Source organism: Nicotiana tomentosiformis, chromosome 1 (assembly GCF_000390325.3).
Source record: "Nicotiana tomentosiformis chromosome 1, ASM39032v3, whole genome shotgun sequence".
Lineage (NCBI taxonomy): Eukaryota > Viridiplantae > Streptophyta > Magnoliopsida > Solanales > Solanaceae > Nicotiana > Nicotiana tomentosiformis.
The window spans coordinates 157,704,112-157,713,945 of record NC_090812.1 but is presented as its reverse complement, the minus strand read 5'-3'; positions in this window follow the sequence as shown (position 1 = coordinate 157,713,945).

Below are 9,834 nucleotides of genomic sequence, written 5' to 3'. Positions count from 1 at the left end.
AAGGAAAAATGCACAACATCACCCTTCGTGCTTTTACTCTTAATCTCACTATAAAATCAATAGAAATGGCACGACATCGCCCTTCGTGTATTAACTCTCATATCATGGAACGACATCACCCTTCGTGCTTTTACACTCACAATATGGCACGACATCACCCTTCGTGCATTAACACTCACAATATGGCATGACATCGCCCTTTGTGCTTTAACACTCACAATATGGCACGACATCACCCTTCGTGCATTAACACTCACAATATGGCACGACATCACCCTTCGTACATTAACACTCTCCCTTACCATAAAGCAATGAATAAAGAATAACAGGGAGATAGAATAACAAGTACAAACCTTACTCCAATATTTGCTTCCACAATATAAATCTCAACTTTTAAATAAATACTCGATTACCAACCGAAAATCCGTAAACATGATAATGACGATTAATTTAACAACACTAGTGTAAACATGCAGCAATTAGGCATAGGAAAGAGACAATATAAGGAAAATGGAAGAAACATGGAAAACAGGTAAATTTGCGGCGCATAAGTACTCGTCACCTCACATATATGCTACTCACATGAATTTCACTTAGCAAATAATCTAAGATTCCTAATTCCCTCAAGTCAGAGTTAGACACAACACTTACCTCGCCCTGAAGGCCACTTAATTCTCAATCACGGCATTTCCTTTGGAATTCACCTCAAACCACTCGTATCTATTCAAAATTGACTCAATAATATCAAATATTGCTAAAGGAATCCATTATATTGCATAAATTAATTTTCTCAAATTTTCCTCCAAAAAGTCAAAAAATCGATCACGGGCCCGCTTGGTCAAAACCCGAGGTTCGGACCAAAATCCTTTTACCCATTCGCCCCCGAGCCCGAATATGTAATTAGTTTTGGAATCCGACCTCAAATTGAGGTCTAAATTCCCGAATTTTTGAAATCCCTAGTTTTCTACCTTAACCCCTAATTCTAACATGAAAACTCTAGATTTTAGGTTGAAAATCCAAGAAATGTAATGGGTAATTGAAAGAAAATGATTTAGAATCACTTACCAACAATTTCGGGAAGAAATGACTCTTGAAAAATTGCCTCACACCGTTTGATTTTTGAGAAAAATGAATTTTTGGCTAAATCTCGTGTTTGGATTCTGTTAAGTGCTGGCCGACAGTGTTCATCGCGTTCGCGAGAGTACTGTCGCGTTCGCGAGAGCACTGTCGCGTTCGCGAAGGGTATAGGCTGCCAAGCCTTCGCATTCACGAGACAGTGTTCGCGTAGGCTACACCCCCCCCCCCCATGGCCTTCCCGTTCGCGAGACATTGCTCGCCGTCACAATGAAGGAACGATCGACTCTCCCCCAAGTGTGCCTAACACTATGCATTCACGAGGAGCTGGTCGCATTCGCGAAGGGTAGCGCCCCTATCGATTCACTTTCACGACCAAGACTTCGCGTTCGCGAAGAAGTAAAATTCAGCTGCTCGGTTTAATCTTCGCGTTCGCGAGAGTACCTTCGCGAACGCGAAGAAGGACATGCCAGAACACCTGCTGCAGCAAAATACCAGATTTTCAAAGTCCAAAACATCTTGTGGCCTACCTGAAACAAACCCGAGCCCACGAGGCTCCAAATCAAACATGCACACAAGTCTAAAAATATCATACGAACTTGCTAGCGCGATCAAATCGTCAAAATAACACATAGAACTACGAATTTAGCACCAAATCAAATAACATTCTCAAGAACACTTTAAAATTTCTATTTTCTCAATTGGACGTCCGAATCACGTCAAATCAATTTCGTTTCTCACCAAATTTCACAGACAAGTCTTAAATATCATAATGAACCTGTACCGGGCTCCGAAACAAAAATACGGACCCGATACTAACAATGCCAAACATCAATCAATTCTTAAAAACAAATAATTTCCAGACTTTTAATTTTCATCAAAAATTCATAACTCAAGCTAGGGACCTCTCAATTCGATTCCGGGCATACACCCAAGTCCCATAATTTGATACGGACCCACCGGGACTGACAAAGCATGGATTCAGGCCTGTTTACCAAAAATGTTAACCTAAGTCAACTAAAATCAACTTTTAAGGCAAGCATTCTTATTTTCATTAGTTTTCAACATAAAAGCTTTTCGAAAACGTGCCCGGACTGTGCACGTAAATCGAGAAGGGTAAAAATAAGATTTATAAGGCTTAAGAGCGCAGATTCTAGGTCTAAAACATAAGATGACCTTTTGGGTCATCACAAATAAGAGGCTTGCATCTTGGGGATAAAGTTGGCCATTGACATGAACGTTTAGGAATTGCTGGTAATTGGAGATTAAGACCTTTTGCTACATTAGGTTTTAGGAGAATGGGCTACAAAGAATACCAAAATATTGCCATATTTGTACTACGTACAAGAGTTGATAAATAGGTTCACAAAAATAGAGTTCAAACATGTTCTGAGAATCCAAAATGAGTTCGCAGATGCGTTGGCCACTCTATCTTCCATGATACAACACCCAGACAAGAATTTCATCGATCCTATTCTAGTAGGGATCCATAATCAGCTAGCTTATTGTGCTCATGTTGAAAAAGAAACTGATTGGAATCCGTGGTTTCATGACATCAAAGAATACTTGGCAAAAGGAGAGTACCCGGAGCATGCAAATCATACTCAGAAACGCACACTCCGAAGATTGTCCAACCATTTCTTCCAATGTAGAGGAATTTTGTACAAAAGGACTCCAGATCTAGGATTATTACGGTGTGTCGATGCCAAGGAAGCATCCAAATTTCTCAAAGAGATACATGCCGGAACTTGCGGACCACACATGAATGGCTTTTTTTATCTAAGAAGATATTAAGAGTAGGATATTTCTGGATGACTATTGAAACGGACTGCATCAAGTATGTACAAAAGTGTCATCAATGCCAAGTACATGCGGATATGATACGAGTTCCACCCAATGAACTCAATGCAACAAGTGCACCCTGGCCTTTCTCCATTTGGTGGATGAATGTCATCGGTCCAATCGAACCCGCCGCTTCAAATAGGCACAGGTTCATTCTAGTGGCTATAGATTATTTCACAAAATGGGTTGAAGCCGCATCTTATAAGGCTTTAACTAAAAAGGACATCGCAAATTTTGTTAGGGATCGTATTGTCTGTCGATTCGGTGCACCTGAATCAATCATCACCGACAATGCCGCCAACCTTAACAGTGATTTGATGAAATCCATATGTGAAACCTTCAGGATCAAGCATAAGAATTCCACAGCATACATGCCACAAATGAATGGAGTTGTGGAAGCCGCCAATAAGAACATCAAGAAGATATTAAGGAAGATGGTAGATAATCACAAACAATGGCACGAGAAGTTACCATTTGCCCTACTTGGATATCGTTCCACGGTTCGCACATCGACCGGGGCAACTCTTTATTTGCTGGTCTATGGCACTTAAGCCGTCACTCCTGCCAAAGTAGAAATTCCTTCTTTGAGAATCATACAAGAGGCTGAACTCAGTGATGCAGAATAGATACGAAGTCGTTATGAGCAACTAGCTCTCATTGACGGAAAAAGAATGAACGCAGTATGTCATGGTCAACTTTACCAAAACAGAATGTCCAGAGCTTTCAATAAAAGGGTCAGTCTAGACAATTCACACCGGAGCAACTGGTGCTGAAGTGGATCTTCCCGCATCAAGATGAAGCCAAAGGGAAATTTTCACCAAATTGGCAAGGGCCCTGCATTGTTCACAGAGTACTAACAAGAGGAGCGCTTATACTCGCAGAGATAGACAGAGAAGTTTGGCCAAAACCTATCAACTCAGACACAGTCAAGAGATATTATATTTAGATTGTTTACATTTCTTCATCTTATATAACTGAACTACGTTTGACCCGATTCCCATTTAAGAGGGGATACGTAGGCATCCCTGTGAGTTCGGTCACATCTCAATAAAATCTTCATTTTTTCCATGGTCAGAAACTGGGGCAGAATTTTGAGGAGGACCCTCAAAATTTTAAAGCAAGTCCAGCCAACTTCATCATACACAGAACAGTCAAAGAATTGCTTTTAAACTGGGGCAGAATTTTGAGAAGGACCCTCAAAATTCTAGAGCAAGGAAGCCGCAATGCCTCTAAATTTTTTCACAGTCATTGGTTCATCTAACTTAGTCGATGTTTCATACTACTATATTTTAAATAACTACATTCATCAAATGCATGCATTTCTTTCGAAAAACTTTATTTCTATAAACAGCCAAATGTTACCCAGGGTGACCCAAACAGGATCTCAAGATAGGAGCATAGGCAAAGCAGAAGAAAAAAGCGCGAATCAACCTTCCCCTACAAAACTCACAATTTTTCTTTGGATGCAAGCACAATAAGACAATAATATCTGCAGACACATCATGTCACTACCTTCAAGATAGTGGATTATCTATCCCAAGCATCTCCAGCTAAGAAACACTCTACTATCACTCATCATTTTCCTTACATCGAGACTAAGCATTGTCTCCTATTTTGCATGAGGCTAAGTCTTGTCTCCCTAATTGCATAAGGCTAAGCACTGCCCTTTCCTTGCACGAGACTAAGTATTATCTCATTTCTTTGTATCGAGACTAAGCATTGTCTCTTATTTGCATGAGGCTAAGCGTTGTCTCTTATTTGCATGGGGCTAAGCCCTGCCTCCTTAACTGCATAAGGCTAAACACTGCCTTTCTTTGCATGAGGTTAAGCATTGTCTCCCATTTTTCATGAGGCTAATCCATGCCTCACTAATTGCATAAGGCTAAGCACTGCCTTTCCTTGCATGAGACTAAGCATTGTCTCCTTTCTTTGCATGAGGCTAAGCATTGTCTCCCATTTTGCATGAGGCTAAGCCCTGCCTCCCTAATTGCATAAGGCTAAGCACTTCCTTTCGTTGCATGAGACTAAGCATTATCTCCCATTTGCATGAGGCTAAGCATTGTCTCCCATTTTGCAAGAGGCTAAGCCCTGCCTCCCTGACTGCACAAGGCTAAGCACTGCCTTTCCTTGCATGATACTAAGCATTGCCTCCTTTCTTTGCATGAGACTAAGCATTATCTCCCATTTTTCATGAGGCTAAGCCCTGCCTCCCTAATTTCATAAGGCTAAACACTTCCTTTCTTTGCATGAGACTAATTTTCTCCTTTATTTGCATCGAGACTAAGCATTGTCTCCCATTTGCTTGAGGCTAAGCATTGTCTCCCATTTTGCATGAGGCTAAGCCCTACCTCCCTGACTGCACAAGGCTAAGCACTGCCTTTCTTTGCATGATACTAAGCATTGTCTCCTATTCGCATGAAGCTGAGCCCTTCCTCCCTATTTGCACGAGGCTAAGCCCTGCCTCCTTAATTGCATAAGGCTAAGCACTGCCTTTCCAGCCTGAACCTAAGCACAGCTTCCCTTACTTGCATGAGACTAAGCATTGTCTCCTCTTCCTGCATAAGGCTAAACATTTTCTCCCTAATTCCACAAGGCTAAGCACCGCCTTTCTGCGTGACTAAATGCTATCTTCATTATGCCATCTAAAACCTGGCACTATCCCTTACTCACCCAGGGCTAAGCACTGCCCTCACCTTACCCAAGACTAAGCTTTGTCTTGTCGTATCTTCGCATATGACCAAACATAATGTCTTTGAATTCCATGGGCCGAAGCATCACCATTTTGTTCAAAGGCGTCATAGTCCGAAGGCATCATCCTCATAGCCGGAAGACACTATTCCATGGCCTGAGGATCTCTCAAAAGTGCACATCATTATTCAAAGGCGTCATGGTTCAGAGGCACAATTCTAATAGTCCGAGGACATCATTTTATGGCCTACGAATCCCTTATCACATGATTCATGACCCAGGACGTCATGGTCTAAGGACATCATCCTCACCATCCAAAGACAACTCTCATGGTCCAAAGGGAATTTGCATCATGTTTAAATTCTCGCAATAATCCATATATACTTGCATGCATCATGTTTTAAGTTTTGCAGGTAATCCAGGAAGTAACCATTCTCCTAACGGGAGCAATTTTCTCTCTGGTTTCTGTCACAACTTTCACATCCTGTAATTGTTTCAAACATAACCGACCACCAGCAATTACCCGCCTTTTACTCTATGACCGTTCAGATATTTGCATCCATAACATTTCAAATTCGCATTCATGACTTCGCATAAATTCATCCAATACTGTCCTACCCAAAAGAACCCTTTCCGAAGCATACAATCGTTCCTATGACAACTCCATCGGTTCAGTTCACCGTTGGATCCAGAACTACACACGGCCTAATTCCCGTAACACCAGGGATATGTAGGAAACTCAGCAACCAGGGTTCGACCCCATTTTTCAAATCATACCATCCCTAACTCAATTCGGCCAAAATTGGTCATCATATTCTTTACCCGACAGCTCTTTCATCATTCCCGGGTAAAGAGGGATAGCCGTTGATACCCAATTTTGCGCTCATATTTTCCAAAATATATACATGCCTTCAAAATAGCATTTTATGCATCATTATTTAGTTTACAAATCTATACAAGCATTTTCTATAATTTTCCATATTTTTAGAGCTCTTAAATTAATTTTCTTGCATTTAAATTATATAAATATCTAGTAATTATCCCTTTAAATTATTTTGTTATGACTTAGTTACCTAAAATTATTATTTTGCACCTATAATATATGTTTCAAATATTTTATTTCATTCAATATAATTATATTAGCATTGTTAAGCTATTTATCTAATTTTGCAATAATGACCTATATTCATACATAATTGCTCTTTATTTTATATTAGTTGTGTCAAAGTAGAATATTTATATTTTTTATAATACTAAGTTATTATTTTAAGCGTTTCAATGCATAAATAATATTTTAATTTATTCATTAAGCAGTTTTTATAAATTATGTTGATAAAATTTTGGGTATTTAAATAATAGCCCATTATAACCCAATTTTGGACCACATTAGTAGCCCAAAACTACCCAAACCTTAGCCTAGTCTATCCCAGCCCAAAGCCAAACGACCCTTAGTCTCAAACCCGTTTCCCTTGTGATCCTGACCATTGATGTCAAATGAAACCCTAGCCTCCCCCTCAAACCTCTCCAAATCCGTCTCAACCATGGGTTCCCTCCATGATTTCCTTACCTTTTCTGTGTTATCTCGTTAGTTTATACAAAACTATGGTATCACCCAGTATTTGCTTAAACATGGCAAGTACTATCTCTCAGAATCCGGCCATTCAACTTCAATCGCTTGAATCTGGACAGTATTTAGTCCACATACATCATGACCATGTCTATATGGGTTCAATTAGCCAAGATATTTGGCCAATATTTGATTTCTCTCAACTAGGGTTTACCTATTTTTTCCCTAATCCGATTTTTATTGATTATGCATGTTAATACTTCCTTATTTATGTTTGCTTTTATAGTTTTCCTTGTTTACTGGTTCGATTTCTGTCACTATATAAACCCTTCCCCATCTCCCTTTGAAGCAGACTTGAAAATCGATACTTTCACTAAAATTGGTGCTTTGTTCTATGATTCCTTCATTCTCTTGTTCTATACTTCACTGGAGCTTTGGCCGGCTGAAATCCAAGGCCATTGAGATTCTATTATTCGAACTTTCTTTTGGTGCGACCATTGCCCGGAGTTCTTCTGAAGCTCTTGGGAACTTTGACGCATTGAGATTCTGGGTTCTTGTGGAATTTTTGTTCTTTGTTGTTGTCCGTTTAACTAGTAAGTCGCTTGATCTTTTGCAATTTTATTTTTTATATGTCTCTGATTTGCATGTGCTCCCGCTTCTAAAATCTATGGCTTAATGTATTTTTGGGCTACTTTTATGCACAACTCTGTTAGCTTTACACTCATTTTAAATCTCTCTAGCATTTAACTCCTCCTAATGCTACTAGTTCTGAGATTGTCTATGTCTTACTTGGATAAACTGAATCCTCCTAAGCTCGTTTAGCTAGTGTATTGGTGTCTGAATGTTCATGAATATGCTTACTTGCTTTGTCCTAATCTCTGTAATGAATGCCTCATATCTGTAATAACCTGTGTTAAGAGCTTCACTGTTAACTATTACTTGTTTCTATGCTATTGTGTCACTCAACATGCTCACTTGATCTCATACCCCTTTAATGATAGCTTTAAATTATAGAATAGTTATCCCAACTTGTTTTTCCTACCTTGTTTGAACTGTTTCGATATTAAGATGAATCCCTGGCATAACTTAGACCTTCCCTAGTTAATTCATCTACTGGTCAATACTTGAGTGTCTACATTTGCCATTTGACGTGAGTTTATTTTCACTTTGTTCTGAATCTCTACAATGATTATCTTGCATATGTAATGTGTTCTAATTTGTGTTAAGATTTTTTCTATCAACTGTGACCTTGCATCCCTGCTAATATGTCCCCCAGCATGTCTTTGGCTCACTTAATTCCTTGTTCCTTCAGTGATTACTGAACTTGTCATAATGCGTGTTCCCCTATCATGTCCAAATGTTGTCTTGTTCTCTGATGAGAGTTAACATGTCTGTTTCATAACATCAAGACCTATACTTAGCACAATCTAGACCTTCTTTAGGTAAATAGTCTACTATGTCGATACTAGAATACCTACATGTGCTATTTAACATGAGCTTACTCTCTACTCTGTACTGAATCTCTATGATGCTTGTCTTGCATACATAATGTGTTTTAAAGTTATAAGACATTTTCCCTCAACTGTGATCTTGCTTCCCTGCAAATATGCCCCCAGTATGTCTTAATCCCATGTTCCTTTAGTGATTGCTTGGAATGTCATAATGTGTGCTCCCTATCATGTTTCAATGCAATCATGCCTCCTGATGATAATTAATATGTTTTTCTTATGATACTAAGATGAATGCTTAGCTTAATCCGAACCTCTTAGGTCCTAATTGGTTTAATGTTATGAATGCTAATATATATCTTGCAAACTTATTTCTTCCCCAATTTCTTTCAATATGAGGCTATCTATGTGGTGCTTTGCTGTCTTGGTAAACATATTGTCTTATTTGATTAATTACTCTATATGCTCAATTTGGCTATGTGTACTTCAGGATATGAATGTATCTCCTAACTTCTATCCATTTTCCTCACTAGCAACTTATGCTATTCTGAACTCTTCATTCCTAGTCGGCTGAAAGCCAAGGCTACCTAGGTTCTATTATTGGCCTCCCTAGTGTGAGCACTGTTCGGGGTCCAATTGAGGCCCTATTGAACTCTGACATACTAGGGCTTGGTCCTAATAATTCTCTCAACCTCCAAAACTGTCCCTAATACTCTATTTCCCTGTCATGTACTGCATGTCTATATTAGTTGTTCCAAGTGGTGCAACACTTGGCGTTGTGGCTCATTTGAATGGGTATGGGCTCTTCTATGGACCCATGATTGTGTATTGAATGTGGCTCTTTGTTGAAGGCCCAGTAAGGATGGGTATTTAGTTATTTTATTTGGGCCTACTGTGGGCCTGTTCACTGTTATGTAATATTTTTGCTCATTGTTGGCCCTATAATAATCTTTGTATAAACAATTGGGGGTTGTTAGTAAAAGGGAATGGGGGTAAATTTTAATATTTACATGCGATGGGTAGATGACATGCCTATAAGACTTGATAATGTGTTCGCTATATGTGTTGTTCAATTACATGAGCACTGTAGAGATCATGACATTAGGAGAAGCACACACGCACTGCCTGTTTACCATTAAATATGAGTTCAAATGCTATGTCTACTGCTGCGTGTTTATAGACATCATGCCTATAGGAAGTGAGCACTCTTTCAAT